This window comes from Podarcis vaucheri (genome assembly GCF_965113315.1).
Source record: "Podarcis vaucheri genome assembly, chromosome: 2".
NCBI classification, from domain to species: domain Eukaryota; kingdom Metazoa; phylum Chordata; class Lepidosauria; order Squamata; family Lacertidae; genus Podarcis; species Podarcis vaucheri.
Genome location: NC_138760.1, coordinates 55,038,367 through 55,054,575, shown reverse-complemented (window position 1 = coordinate 55,054,575; position 16,209 = coordinate 55,038,367). Strand labels below are relative to the sequence as shown.

General features: G+C 43.4%; 1 protein-coding gene across 4 annotated transcripts in view; it reads left to right on the top strand.

The window, feature by feature from the left end:
* The window catches only part of ARHGEF37 (Rho guanine nucleotide exchange factor 37), a 43,899-nt gene that overhangs the window by 2,756 nt on the left and 24,934 nt on the right, over nt 1-16,209 (top strand). The window contains exon 1 of one of the 4 annotated variants that reach the window (XM_082213028.1): nt 12,355-12,844. The exons of the other annotated variants lie outside the window; for them this stretch is intronic. The gene's annotated coding sequence lies outside the window, so the exon portion shown is untranslated. Of the gene's footprint in view, nt 1-12,354; nt 12,845-16,209 lie in introns of those variants that run through there. 4 annotated transcript variants of the gene reach the window in all.

The window sequence follows — 16,209 nt, the reverse complement described above, 5'->3', positions numbered from 1 at the left end:
TTGTCCATGGCAAGTCTGTGTTTATATGCAAGTTGTTTGTATGTTGTGAGTTTTATAGGTCTTCCATCCAATCGTAGAAGGGAGCCGCATTTTTATTTTTCCAATTCACCAGTATTGGTTTTTGCTGTGGTAAGGGCATGAAGAGTCCACTCGTATTGCCCTTTTGTAAGGTTCCATGTGCTGGGTATATAATTCAAGAGGATAATTTCCTCTGTAAATGTAAGGTTGTTCCGTACAGTTCTGTTATTGGTTTCAGTTACCTTCTGCCAAAAATCTTTCAATATAGGACAATGGAAAAACATATGTTTTAGAGAAGTATTATCCCTATTACATCTCCAGCAGTTAGATACCTTAGATAGCCCTTATTTAAACAATCGTAATGGGGTCCAGTATATTCTAAATATTATTTTTTGTTGTATGGGCCTCAATTTAAGGTCCAAAGACACCCTTGTAATATCAGTTAAAACAGTTTCCCACTGTGTGGTGGAAACTGAGATCTCTAGTTCTTTATCCCAATCCTTTTTTGTGGAATATAAGATTTTCTCAGAAAGAAACTCACCAGACAAGCTGACCAGAGGAGGAGGAGCTTTCATGAGTGTGCACAGCTAAGTATTACACTGTTGCTTTTGTTTTGAAAAATTCCCAAACCCCTTTTATTATGACTATCCAAGAGTAGTGAGCAAGCTTTTGAGTACAACATACTGGTAAGTCTTTGATGTAAATGGTGTAGGGAGGATAGAGCGGTGAGGGATATGTTGCCTTGGTATTGAAGCCATACTGTCTGCCTTGGTCAAAAGTTCATTTTTATTGTATTGTCTTAGAAGAGGCATGACTATGGAGGTTGTCAGGAAGGATGCCTGCACTTTAGGATTTTCTCACTGTGCTACTGCGTAAAAGGCTGATCACTTGGGAACCATACTGCTCCTACTGTGAGCACTCTGGAGTCAGAACAGAGTATAAATCTGATACATTAAAAAAAAAAGTGGTAAAGCTATTACAAGTGGAGGAGGAATGTTAGATGCCAGATATGTGCAAATGTTTGTCCTGACTCAGGGAATTAATGTTGTTAGAAAGTTAGTGCTTTTTTAAAGAAGTACCAACTTTTGCATAAAGCAACATGGAGGTGGAACACTAATCAGGGGCAGGACTTGGAATAAGGCATGGGCTGCACAAGCAATTTGCTGAGCTTCAGCTATATACAGTATCATGCAATTGTTTGCTGATGCAGAGTGCAAACATACCTCAACTATCGCGCAAAATGTAAGGAGTGCTGTTGTAGAGATCAAAGTACAAGGGTGAACGCATGTCAGTTTGGAGATGGCAGCAACTTCCGGCAGATATCATTGAATGGTCTATGTACGGTGCTACATTTCCTTATTTACTTGCAAACAAGTCTCCATAAGCCAAGCGGGTTGGATTTGTTCCTTTCTTTACAGTAAATTTGCTTTACCCAACACATCCAAAGTACTTATACCCCAATCTGTGTCTCATATATAGAATAGTGTGTGTCATTCTTTTGAAGATCTCCATAAAAGTATTTAAATAGTTCACATCCTGTGGTATCTTGATTCCACCCTACCAGAAAGCACCAACAATCTGCTAGATAATCTGAGTATTTGCATCCTATAATTCTTTCTTGGATAGCTGAGGAAATTGTTCTCTGCTTTCCTGATGTTGTTATATATGTTGAGTAATGTGAATGATATTGTGCCATTTGCAATTAAGCATCATTCTTTCTAGCAGTGGCTGGAAGCAAGTGATTCAACAGGCGTGGTTGTTGGGTAGTGAGTGGATAGCATAGAAACCCCATTATGCTTTTTCCTTTGTGCATTCACCACAGAAAGCCGTGGAAAGTGTTGAAAGGAAGAAAGTGTATTTGGGGTACAAATCAACACACTAGGGGGACAGGAAGTGGAATGGCATGGTGGGGTCTGTGTAAAGCCCCAGATCAAAAAATAAGGCATTTTATTAAATAGACAGGAATCATGTTCACACATTTTAGCTGACAATATCCAACTTTGTACTTAGCATTATTATCCTGGCTTTTAAATATAAAAAAGATCATCACATGCAACAAGGAAATGTTGCATGGGTAGAATACTGCAGTGTTGAAATCTGTTCATCATGTTTATATGATACTGCACTTTGGCTTAGTGGTTAAAGCGTGTTGCTACACCTAGAGTTAATTGATGGAATATTTGAGTCATCATTTTCCACATGCCCAGCTCCAGCTGTTTTACAGTTTAGAGTGTTTTCATGAACAAAAAGGAGCAGTGGAATTGTTATTTTGGATGTGCAAAGGATACCTGTTATTACTGCCATTCTAAGCTGTCAAAGAATGCAAACTCTCAAGAATTTCTTGATCTTTTCTTTTTTGCAAAACTTTATGAAGTTGAGAGAAAGTGGGGGAAAGCTCATTCTCAACAGAATATTATTTCTTCTGTCAAACTATAAGCTGTCTGCATGACCACATACACAGAGAGAGAAATCTACCAATATACTGCAGGCCCTACTGCAGAGCCTTGTTTTTTCCATTTACTACTACTACTAAAGTTGTCACCAGGTGAGCCTCCCTAAGGAGGGCATTCCGTACACAGGGCACCACAACGGAAAAGGCCCCATCTGTAGTCAACACACACCTAAATTCAAATGGTGAGAGGATTCAGAGGAATTAAGCCCTCTTCATGAGAAGACCCTCCCCTGAAGAGGACGTCAGTGAGGGCAGAGGAAGCCCCAAAGAGACCAGAGGCGCAGCAGGACTTTGTTTAGGCTGCTCAGCCTCCCCACCTAACAGCTGGCATGCACGGGAGCACAGCAACAGCAGCCATTTTTCCATTTGTCCTCCAGCGTCCAGCTGGCCCCGAGCTTTCATTCTGGTTGTGAATGTTTATGAATACAGTGTTTTGGGCATGGATTGAAGAGAGAGTGGCAGAGAGGGTGTTTAGAGGTTTCTCCCTACTTGACGCAATTTCACTTATGGGGGGGGGGCAGAACTTAATGCCTGTATATCCAATTCTCCATTTCATGCAGAATGAAGGATACTTTAAAAAGCAATGTCCTCTATCCAACCAGGTTTGGATTGGAACCAGGGCTGTGAAGATGAAAGCCTCTACATATTTTTACCACTGTATCTTAACTGTCCAGTCTAGGCATCTTTTGGGGCTTTTTCTGTGGCTTAAAATGATTTCATAATATGAAAGCATGAATTAAAAGAAGGAACCCGTTTAACAATAGACGCACCTGCATCCTTTGCAATGCACAGTTAGCAATAAGAAGGGGAAGAAAAATAGCTATGTAATACTTTCATTGTTTAGCATCCTTTAAAATACGTGATTAAGAGGACGCTGAGAGCTCAGCGGAAGTTGCTAAAGAATAGACTTCTTGCTTTAAATAATGAGAGAGAAGCAAAACTTTCAAATGAAAAGGGAAGTGGGGAAAAGATTTATGCTTCTAGGTATTAATCATCAAGCTCTGCCTATAATTCCCAGGCTTTTTGCTCATCATTAAACTCAGACTGGTTCTAATTTAACTGGACGGGCTGTCTTCCTGCCTAATAATGCAAGGCTCCATGGACCTTTCCAGGTGATCATCATTTTGCAGTGCAATGAATGTGCACTTGTTACAACTAGCACCTGAGTTGTGGGGGAAATCAGGGTTTTCCAGCACCGAAACTGCTTTGCTTAAGAAACAGCATTTTTCACCCCAGCAAGTGCATCTACTGTGACAAATGTTACACTGATGTTGCAGGCTGCTTGAGTGTGGTGTTTATACCATCACAGACAGTAAACAGTAAAATGTCCCTCATCTATGCCTGTGCCATCTTGTTTTCTTTTTCTTTAAAAAATGGAATTTGAAAAAGAACTTTAAACACCATTTACTATTTCTACTGACAATACAATCCTTATCTACACAACTCATTTGACTCAGGAGCCAGTCAGAATAAAACACCAAGAACAGATATCTCAGATTTTATATATTAAGAGACATGGAGCAACACCACTCCCTGTACCCACAGATCTGTGAGCATTCAAATGTATAGGTAGGGCCTGCAAAGCAAAGGGATCCAGGCCCTTGGCTGGAGTGGAGAGACTAGCTGTGGATTTTACATGCAGATCTGCATACTGGTCTATGGAATAGGCTTGTTTATTCTCACTTGAATGGCACTTCCTCCCTCTCCGCCCCACCCTCCCCCTCTGGATCTGGCTTTGTCAAAGAGGTTTTCACCGAATCGATAAAATGTCCAGGAAAAGCCCAGAGTATGACAAATAGGGTGATTTTTTTAAAAGAGAAAAGCTGGTCAACAACTTTGCCCGGATTTTCACTTTTGGGAATGTGGCAACCCTGACTGTAGGAGGGGAGGGGGTTCAAGCCTCTTTCTAGGGAGCTCTCTGGAGCTTGTGGCAGCAAGCATCAGTTGCTGTATTGATACACACTGAGCCATGGGAGGATCTGATAGACAAGGTGCCGTGGGCTCTTCAAGGGAGTATGATCACCATGCATTAAGGTTTAGAGGTAATGTTTCCATGATGTCACCATACATTCCTGCGTGGGTAATTTGGGGGCAGTGTGCAGTGTTGTGATTGGTAGGTAATGGCGCAGTTGCCAGGGATGCTGTGGGAGTGACTCTCAGCGTTGCTGCATTATCTTATGTTCATACAGTATTGACATTGTTTACTATTTTTGGCTGCGTTAGCCAACACGGTGAGAGGCCAGGATTGTTTTCTATGTCCTCCTCCCCCATCCTTCTAGATGCGAGACTGCTTAAGGATAACCTTGGGGAAATTGCAGGGAGTAAAATAAATGGAAGGCACTGGATTGGGAGAGGAAGCTAATGGAAAACATAAGAGCCGGTGCTCTGTTCAGGAAGCAACAACCCATTGCAGTTACTGGCAACCTTAAGAGATGGTTTCCTATCAGTCTGATTAGCTGCATTTAAACTGCTCAATTGAGACCCTTCAAAGGATCAAGAGATGAAGGTTAATAGCAACCATTTCTGCCCCAGGAGAGAACAATTAGGTTTTCAGTGAAGATTTTCCATTCTTTTATAAAGTTCAAATGGGAGGAGAGAGATGTAGGACAGAGGATGCATTAGGACTAGATCGAATTGTGTGGGTGGTGGTGAAATTAGAGGGAAGGTTGCTTAAAATTCTGAAAGATAATGTTCTGCTGAGTGCAAGCCTGATCACCGAAGAGACCTTTATCCTATATTAAATGGGCAGACATCAGAACAGCCAAGCCTATTACAGGCTCCCAGCCCATAAATACACCTCTTGGAACTGAAATGCTGACATTTAATATGTTCTGCTCACCTCAGGTCCCCTATGCTGATATTCATTGACTTCTTATTTTTTTTTTCTTTTGCTGTTTATGCTGTGACCCACACAATTAAGGTGGTTAGATAGGCAGTACCACATGACACAGACTTTCCCCTAGTCTTTCAGTAATTTTTTATCTATGGAATGAGTGATAATTCTTTGCTATAACAGTGATTCTGTGTCTAGAGCCTTTATTGTGCATTAAATAATATTCATTGAAACAGAACAGTTATGTATATTTCTCAATTAGGGTTCTGTACGCATTCAGAATTCAGAAGCAGGTGTGAAAGCTCATTATGACTAAGTCAATAGATTAACCATTCTGCATCTCAGGCCATATGATGGCTTACTCAGGTGTAAGTCCCATTGAGTTCTGACGTGCTTACTCACAAGTGTGCACAGGGCAGTATTTGAAAGCGGGGAGCCCCCAGATGTTGTCAGCTCCAGCCAGCATGATCAGGAATAATGGGAGTTGCAGTCCAGCCACATCTGGAGAGCCACAGGTTAGTCACCAAAATTGAAAGCTTTAGCTAAATAGTAGGTGGAGAACATTTGTTGGGGCTGAAGGTTAAAGGCGAACTTTGCTTCTCAAACTATTTTGGTTTGGGTGTGGCACTGTAACAGGAAAAAGTAAGATGCCCTTTCCTCCCAATAATGAATGGTAAAGGTAAAGGGACCCCTGATCATTAGGTCCAGCCGTGGCAGACTCTGGGGTTGTGGTGCTCATCTCGCTTTATTGGTCAAGGGAGCTGGTGTACAGCTTCCGGGTCATGTGGCCAGCATAACTAAGCTGCTTCTGGCGAACCAGAGCAGCACACGGCAACACCGTTTACTTTCCTGCCGGAGCGGTACCTATTTATCTCCTTGCACTTTGACGTGCTTTCAAACTGCTACGTTGGCAGGACCAGGGACCAAGCAACAGGAGCTCACCCCGTCGCGGGGATTCAAACCGCCGACCTTCTGATCGGCAAGTCCTTGGCTCTGTAGTTTAGCCCACAGCGCCACCCACGTCCCACCAATAATGAATGGTAGGGTTTGCTTATTAAAATAAGAATAAGAAAATTGTAGAGTTGCAGGGGACCCAAGGGTCATCTAGTCCAACCCCATGCAATGCAGGAATCTCAGCTAAAGCATCCATGACAGATTGTTATGAAAATCCTCAAAGGAAGGAGAATCACCCCCCCCCCCGAGAGTACGTTCCACTGTCAAACAGTTCTTCCTGATGTTTAGTCAGAATCTGCTTTCTTGTAACTTGAAGCCATTGGTTCGGCTCCTAGCCTCTGGAGCAGGAGAAAACAAGGACCAAGTTACAATGAGTCTTGTGGTTTGCCATTAAGTGCAGCATTTTACTTTTATAAATAGCCAGCACAGACCAGGAGAGGGGAAGTTCTGGATCAGGACTGCAGCAGTGAGCAAAGGGTTAAGATCAGGGTTAAGAATCATAGAATCATAGAATCATAGAGTTGGAAGAGACCACAAGGGCCATCGAGTCCAACCCCCTGCCAAGCAGGAAACACCATCAGAGCACTCCTGACATATGGTTGTCAAGCCTCTGCTTAAAGACCTCCAAAGTAGGAGACTCCACCACACTCCTTGGCAGCAAATTCCACTGTCGAACAGCTCTTACTGTCAGGAAGTTCTTCCTAATGTTTAGGTGGAATCTTCTTTCTTGTAGTTTGGATCCATTGCTCCGTGTCCGCTTCTCTGGAGCAGCAGAAAACAACCTTTCTCCCTCCTCTATGTGACATTTTTATATATTTGAACATGGCTATCATATATTTTATATATTTGAACATGGCTATCATATCACCCCTTAACCTCCTCTTCTCCAGGCTAAACATGCCCAGCTCCCTTAGCCGTTCCTCATAAGGCATCGTTTCCAGGCCTTTGACCATTTTGGTTGCCCTCCTCTGGACACGTTCCAGTTTGTCAGTGTCCTTCTTGAACTGTGGTGCCCAGAACTGGACACAGTACTCCAGGTGTGGTCTGACCAGAGCAGAATACAGTGGCACTATTACTTCCCTTGATCTAGATGCTATACTCCTATTGATGCAGCCCAGAATTGCATTGGCTTTTTTAGCTGCCGCGTCACACTGTTGGCTCATGTCAAGTTTGTGGTCAACCAAGACTCCTAGATCCTTTTCACATGTACTGCTCTCAAGCCAGGTGTCACCCATCTTGTATTTGTGCCTCTCATTTTTTTTGCCCAAGTGAAGATCAGGCCCCCTATGCTGGGAAATCATGAAAGGAAGATTCTACACTGGGGCAACACCCAATTTCACAACAGATTACATTTTGCAGTACACACTAAACCTTAAAATCTACCACTTTCCTTAATATATCAGAAAAACTCAAAATAAGTTTTGGCTTTCTTGCTTGCTTATTTTGTTTGTTTGTTTGTTTTTTAAATACCGGTAGTTATTTTGATAAATAGAAGGTGACATGCTTAATCAACCAGAAGTTGGTGGACAGCTTTATTTAGAGGTTGATATCAACCACTATCTAAATGAACAAGGAATCTTAGGGTATTTCAGCTGCAGCTATGTCCCCTTGTTATCTATCTTATGGGTTTCATAAGCAGATAAAGGTAAAGGGACCCCTGACCATTAGGTCCAGTCGTGGCCGACTCTGGGGTTGCGGCGCTCATCTCACTTTATTGACTGAGGGAGCCGGTGTACAGCTTCCGGGTCTTGTGGCCAGCATGACTAAGCCGCTTCTGGAGAACCAGAGCAGCGCACGGAAACACCATTTACCTTCCCGCTGGAGTGGTATCTATTTATCTACTTGCACTGTGTGCTTTCGAACTGCTAGGTTGGCTGGAGCTGGAACTGAACAACGGGAGCTCACTCCATCGTGGGGATTCGAACCACCGACCTTCTGATCATTTCTGCAAATTCCATGGATCAGAAATAAGAAATGATGAATGAAAGGGGTTCTGGACTCAGAATCACTTCTGACAATCAAGTGCTTATGTCCCAAAAAACCCAAAAAGCTTTCTCTTGCAAGTAAAGTAGTCTAGTGTTGTAAGCAGTGCAACATAGAAAAAATGGACTTGAATGAAATTGTGACACAAAGTATCACATGAATTGGATCTCTGTTTCAACTCACTTGAACATACACAATATGTATCACCATTCTTACTAGGTGGTATTAAAACCTGTCTGAAAGTGAAGGGGAAATGGAAGTGTTATATCCTGCACCACTTTAATAACTCCACATCTGTGGCAAAAATGACCTGACTATTGGTGTATGTTATAGGCAACTGATTTTTGTCGCTACTTCCCGCTTACCTTTCGTTTGTTTTTATTCCTGAATCAGAACATGGGCTTGACAACAGATTGAATTTCCAGTCTCATAAAATTTGAGTGCATTGGAAATTGAGTACAGCAAGTGACCAAAGCCCCATGTGGTGGCATGGTATTCCATCATTAGGATGATGACACCAAATGAACGTTACAGTGGTACCTCAGGTTAAGTACTGTACTTAATTCGTTCCAGAGGTCTGTACTTAACCTGAAACTGTTCTTAACCTGAAGCAACACTTTAGCTAATGGGGCCTCCTACTGCCGCCACGCCACCAGAGCACGATTTCTGTTCTCATCCTGAAGCAAAGTTCTTAACCTGAAGCACTATTTCTGGGTTAGCGGAGTCTGTAACCTGAAGCGTATGTAACCTGAAGCATATGTAACCTGAGGTACCACTGTAAATGGAATATCACCTAAGAGATGTTAAGACCCTACTTACCTTGTCTGGGCACAGTGTGCTAATGACCTCGCTGCTGTGATTAGTTACTGCTCTTCTGTCACACTTCACATGTACTCATCTCTCTGTGAGGGAGGTCATTTGAAACGATAGCTTTCAGAGCAATCATTTTGCAAGACAAGTATCTCAAGATCTTGATGTTCTTTCAAATTGTTGGTTATTTTACCATTAGATCATGTGCATCGTAACAGTTTGAACAGCATGATTTACTGGAATAGAAGCAATTTAATGGAGACAAACAGACGGAATTGCTTAGATTCGTCCCTGTAACTTCTTTAAGAACCACGTCTTAAACATTTGCTGAATTGGGTGTGCATGAAATACTACATGCTCCCCTTGAAGCTTATATGGAAATAGTCTGAAACAAAACCATTGCTTTGTGCATAGAGGCAACCTGGTGCTGCAGGACTAAGGAGATCAGTGAAAGATATTAAGAATGTCAGTGCTAGAAAAATAATAAGATGATGTGTTAATGCTTTTGGAAAGCTCAAGAACATTTGAAATAACAGGAACAATCTCAGTAAAACTATAAAGGGAAAATATTCATTTGGTGTTGAGCCCAGTAATGCTGGGTTGATGAGAAAATGGGACAAAAAGATTGATCACAGAGATGGGCTAGTTGAACACATTAGGGGCAAGGTGACCAGATGGCACAAGCTATGAAATTAAATGGAAGGCCTGAGAATTCGAAGGAGGGTCAATAAATAACTCAACAAAGAGGACTACATTGATCTGGCCTCATAATGAGAATGGAGTGTCAAAAGACCGCAAACAAGAGTTTTTAGATTGCATTGTGTATTAATAAATGGAAAAAGGCCAAGACCAAGAAATATGTAGATTCTTGTGACTAAGGAGGCTTGCAAGTAAAATTGGATGGCAAGCAAAAGCCGTGAATATTACGACATTATATTGCTGTTCCTAATGTAATTGCTGGACAGCTGAATAGGATAGATAGCGGTGGGTGGTGATTAAAGAGGCAAAAAGTAACTTCAGCTGACCTGGAGGAAAAAGTGACAGTGATAGATTAGGCCTTCTGAGGAAATAGCACAAGCTTCGTAAGTTGGAAGGCTTAAAATGAGAGTCTTACCCAGCATACGGCCTGCATAGCCAAGGTCTCTTTCGAGCCCAAGAACATACAATAAGAAAATAGGACTGTGGGGCAACCTACATTCATATCCTGGCTATCCTAACTGACCTGTACTGACTATCCTGAGTTTTTTTGACCCAACTCTGGAGCCTCCTTTAATTGCTGGGCACTGTCAACCTTTGTAACCCGACCTGCCCTTCTCTTGGTTCTTTTATGTGACAAACAATTCTAGTATCATACCAGAGGTTAAATCACGATATCTTACTATTGCGGGTTCCTATGTTCAGTTACATTTGTCCACTGAGCATTCATTCAAGGATCTGTTGGCTAAAAACAGGTAAACTTGGAATCTAATCACCAGTGTGGGAGGCAATGCCTTGGGTGGGGAGGGGATGGCTGTACTATTCCTGCATGGAACATGGGAAGCTGCCTTATATTGAGTCAGACAATTGGGTGAGGGGTTTCTATACAATGACTGGCAGTGGTCCTCCAGAATTTCAGACAGGGTGTCTCCCACCTAACCCTATCTGGAGATGCCGGGGATTGAACCTGGGACTTCCTGCATGCAAAGCAGATGCTCTGCTGGGGAGTCACCTACCCCAGCTGATGAGGGTCATGCCTACAAGCATTTTGCAATCCTGTATGGGCTCGTCCACACTTCTGCTTGTCCCCTGCCTAGGAAGCATGGATCTGAGCAGTTTTCTGCTTGTTCCATGCTTTCCAGGCATGGGTCTGAGCAGTTTGGCCTTTCCCTCACTGCTTTCCCCTGGAAAACCTACTCTTTTGTGCTGAATCGGAACAAACAGCAATCCACAGAAAACCTGAGTGTCATTTGTGCCTATTCAGCACTAATGATTGGGTTTTCTGGGGGTCGGGTGGGCAGTGGGGCAAATGGAGGTGTGGATAAGTCCCATCTTTCTGCTTTTTTAGATGTGGAAGTCATTATGCCATGCTCACAGAGCAGACATTTTATGGCTAGCACCGACTGAACATTCTCAAAGTTCTATATGTGTCTACTGGTGGGAAAGAGTTGGTGATCTCTGCTTTAAAGTATGCCCTCCTGGTTGCCCAGTCCCCTTTTCAGCCCTTGGCTGTTTTTTTGTGTGTCCTGTTGACAGTGCTCCAGTGTCTCCTTCTGGGCCTGTTTTGGGATTTCCTCAGCAAATCTAATTTTTAATCTGCAGGCCTCCATTTGCATCATCCCAGAATACAAGGCTGCATCTAGTGCTAGAACTTTTAAAACATCAACATGTTCTTATAAGTTGCCTTTCTGTAGAAACCTTTTCGGATTTTTCCGGTAACAATCAAAATAAAATAAGCAAGCATAAGTAACAGCACAGCTGAAAACCAACAGCCTAAAAAGTAAAACAGCATACAGTAAAGAATTGTGTCAGGCTAGCAAATCCCACCCCTTAGAAACATGCAAGCTAAGCTTTGTTAAATGTTGTTGACATTAGATTTTTTAGCAACAGGAAGACAAATTTGGGAAGAAGATGCAAGGCAAATATGCTGAAGCCAGTGAATTAGATTCTACTGATCTGACTGATAGAACTGGGGGATATGCCGTTATGCCATTCCTTCTTCTCAACCTTCCCAGGTCACCTTGAGGAAACCTACCTACAGCCACACACACTATCACAAAACCGCCGAGAGAGCCAGCTAGGCCACGAGAAAGCCATGCCATCAAATCTGAGAAGCTTGGCTGGCTGGCTGGCTGCTGCTTTTTGGAGTCATCGCCTGTGCCGCCCCCGGCATGATTATAAAGATGTGAAATTTAATAAACATGAATTAAACATTAAACCTCCCTCCTCCGCTGGTACAATTTGTGCTCCTTCCCAATCAAATCTGTTTTGATTTGGGGCTATTATGGTGCAAAAACCTGTAATTACCAAATGCTCAGAAATCAGCCTCTAGGGAGAGCTTATGTCCCCACCTGTCAGGCATAGCGGCAGGAATACAGACCGCAGTTTATATACTTTCCGGGGCGTCTTTTCTTTTTAAAGCAAAGCCTGTTTGCTCATGGCTGTCATAAACCTCCAGACCATGCTTGTTAATAAGAGTAAATGAAGCTGCCCAAGGGACGTTGCGCTGATGCTGGAACATGCTGAGGGTTTGCCAGTTAGTAAACAGGCTTTGAGGGAGTGCCTTCGACTGAGAGGTGGCCTACAGCCAAAGCTCAGTCAGCTGAGTTGCTGTTTGTGGCCTGCACTGCTCTCTGCTCCCCACAGGATTTTCCCATTGTGTGTGAAGGTGTTTCTTTTTTCCTGCAGCTGGCCCCCCTGCCAGGCCGCAGGGCCCATTCATTTCCATCTAGAAATCTCTACAGCTGGCCTGCTGCCATCCTGGCAGGGGTTGCCGTGGATGCATATTCTCTTGTTTTGGAGCACTGTGAGCGAATACACTCATCTGACTCCCGCTTGGACTCGCACACAGCCTGTGTGGCTGCAGTAAACAGAGCAGCGGGAGAATGGCAGCGAGGGAACGGAGCCCGGCCTGGCTCACAGACACTTACTTGCACACAGCTGAGAGGGCCAGCCAGTCCTCTGCACACATAGACACAAACAAGCCTCTGCTTCTGCAGCTGGAACGCAGTGGGTTGATCATTAACTCAGAGGCGGCAGCGGCGGCAGCAGCAGCGAGGCAGCTTAAACAAGTCGAGAAGTCCCCGGCTAATTAGCAGGTAAGAATTAAGAGGCAAAAAAGCCAAGGAGAGCTGACAGCAAGCGCTTTGCTGATGGAGGAGATGTCCTCCGAAAGGGCAGGGGCCAAGTCCTTGGAATTGTGTGCGTCTCACAAAATCTCCCGGGCAGCCATTAATCAGGGACGGCTGTCTCTCCCTGCATGGATGAGTGGGAAGGTTGCATAACCACATTCCAGATCCTGCACATTCACTGACTTCTGCGGGGAAGAGCAGGTGCCTGTCACAGGAGGCGGGAAAAGGAAAAGCTGCTTTTTCCATAGTTTTTAGAGAACCAATATGTTTGCCACTTTTTTTGCTTTCTGGCAGCATCCCTGAGCATTTAACAGCTGCATGGCAAGTAGGGATTCTACAGGTGCGGTTGAGTTGTGGGAAGCATCGCATGTTTTTAAGCTCCCCCTCCCAATTATTAACAGTACAGAAGCCCTGCTTGGGGAAATGAACAACCCGAACTGGGTGGCAGCAGGACTCCTTCAGCAGGTACAGAAAGGGACTGTGGATGATGCAAGCTCCTGCCTGCCTGGTTTCTGTGTGGTGTTTGTACATGTTCAGAAAGTCCCTGCTGGGACTGTACCACTTCAGAGTGAAGGTGAGAGGTGGCATCTTTCTGCAGGGGCCTGCAAGACAGAGCTGTACCACCTGGCCTTTGGTTTAGACTCAGTCTGACCCTGATGTTTCCATCCCCTTATGGTTTTGATTTATGGGCTACTATTAAAATGAGGCTGCATTTTAAATTGTATTTTAGCCATATTTTAATTAACCTTTTTTTCCCTATTATGTTTTATTGTAATTTTATTGGTGTTAGCCGCCCTGAGCCCAGTTCTGGCCAGGAAGGGCAGGGCATTAAAAAAAAAATTATTATTATTATTATTATTATTATTATTATTATTATTATTACATACTTTCCAGCAGCATCTGGAAAAATAGTATGTGTGAGAGAAGGCTACATTCAGAGACCCAGACACGGCAGAATTTTGCAGGCAGGTGAGAGCCCTCAGTCATGGAATTCTCTGAAGTGGCATGTCCCAAAAGAGTCATACCACATGATTTTTCTGAAAATGCAGATAGCTTCTTCTATTGGGCAGAGTACTCAGCTTACTGTCATTATTCAGCGCTGTCACTTGCTTGCATTGGGCCTTCTCTCCATCATTTTTGCCATATGTTGATTGGAAAATTTGGGAGTTCTATAAAGCAGGCTGTTTCTCAGGTATATGTAGGGCCAGTGACTTGCCCAAAATAACAGACCAGTTCAGCAGGAAAGGTAGTATGAGTTCTTCCCTATTGACTAGCTTTTCATCCACCTCCAGTACTGTCAAAGTTATGCACTTTCAAGTCCATGTAGAAGCCTTCAGCCAAAGAATGGGCTGGTTAGTTCAGATCAGTAAGTGAAATTCAGCTTCCCAACATCGTTTTGCCCTTTGCTGCCCTCCCTATAGGGTTGCCATGTCACAATGTTCTGTTTTCACTGTCAGAGGCAGTATGCCTCTGAATACCAGTTGCTGTTGTGCTCAGGTCCTGCTTGTGGGATTTCCATAGCCATCTGGGCCTTTGGCCTGATCCAGCATCACTCTTAATGCTACAGTGACAGTAGAAGCCACAGCTGGATGCAGCAAGGATGCAGTTCTTTGTGTCCAGATTCCGGACCCAACAGCTCCTGTTTCACTGACCCAGAGTCTACCAGAACCATCATTATCTTTTCACTTTCTGTACCTGTTGTCTTTACATCAAACAAGAAATTTTGGCCCCGGCCTACTGTTCTCCTTATCTTCCTTCATTCTTCCTGTCCCATCACTTACAGTTTCCTCATGTGTAGGAAAGAGATGTCATTAGCTTCTTGAACCTTCTGTGGAGAGACTGCCATGAATCCTAATTAAAAGGAAAAAAACAGTTCTTCTTACAAACATTTTAAGAGTACAACTCCAGATTCCTACAAAAAAGAAGACCTCATAGTCTCCTCTCCAAAGGTCTCTTTGGCAGTCATCAAAATTACGGTATATCAGACATTTATGCAACCTGTAAACAAGCTCAAATTCAGTCACTTAATTCCACAACTAGATAGTTAAAATTCCTGCAGCATGTTCAAAATTTCCACTGTAATTTTCTTGTTTAGCCCAGAATGCTTTGACCTGCTTGATTACCCCCCTCTGTTCATTCTTCTTCTTCTTCTTCTTCAGCACACATCAGGTGGCCTCCTCAGGCCCAGCACTTGACGATTGCTTCAAAATCGATAGATGGTCCAGGGGAAAACAAACTCTTCCATACTGTGATGAGAGCTGACACAGGTTCAACTGTTATTTCTCTTGAAGATCTTCTTTCAGGGGTCTTGCCTTGTGATTCTGGTTGGAACATTTTGTCCGTGCCTCTCTCGCTTTCACTTGGAAACAAGCCTTACAGAGAGTTCAGGGAAGAAGCTATCAGTTTCATTTCCTTCAATTTTCTGCCAGCAGGAAAGAAATAAGACAAAGGGAGGAGGCAAGCTTCTTTCAATAAACAAGTGTTCCCCACTCTTTCTGTAACAAATGGCACATATTTTAAAATCAACCTCTTTCACCCTCAGAAATGTATTTCAGAAGGTCTGCTGCAAAGTTTGTAGAACTGAGGGAGGGCAGCCCTTGTATACTGGGGGTAAAATCCTTAGTAGCAAAAATATTATATTTTCAGATATTTGGACACATGAGTCTCTTCCACAGACCCAACTGCATATCTTTTTTGCTCACATAACAACAACAATGACAAAAGGCACAATCAAATTAAGCAATATCAGACTTGTAGATTTGACAATTCCTAACACACTATGTGCTGGAGGACTCCATATAGTGGCAGTGTTTGCACACTGCTTTAAAAAAAGAGTCAAACTTAGGTATGGTTTAAAGGTGACTGTGCAGCATGCTGGTACAGTGGTACCTCAGGTTACATATGCTTCAGGTTACACACTCCGCTAACCCAGAAATAGTGCTTCAGGTTAAGAACATTGCTTCCGGATAAGAACAGAAATCGTGCTCCAGTGGCGCGGCAGCAGCAGGAGGCCCCATTAGCTGAAGTGATGCTTCAGGTTAAGAACAGTTTCAGGTTAAGAACGGACCTCCGGAACGAATTAAGTACTTAACCCGAGGTACCACTGTACACAGAGCAGAAACTTGTGCTTGTTCACCCCTCCCCTCCCCTGCTCCTGCTGCTCTTGTGCTGCCAAGATGGGCCTATAGTCTCCCCCAAAGAGTGGGACCAACCTAGGTTATGTTCTTGTGTTTTTTTTGAGAGACACAAGACACAAGCCTAGGTTCAGACAGCACAGCAGGAGCAGGAGAGGAGTGAAGTGATTGTGATTGTGATTTTCACCCCATGCAGCA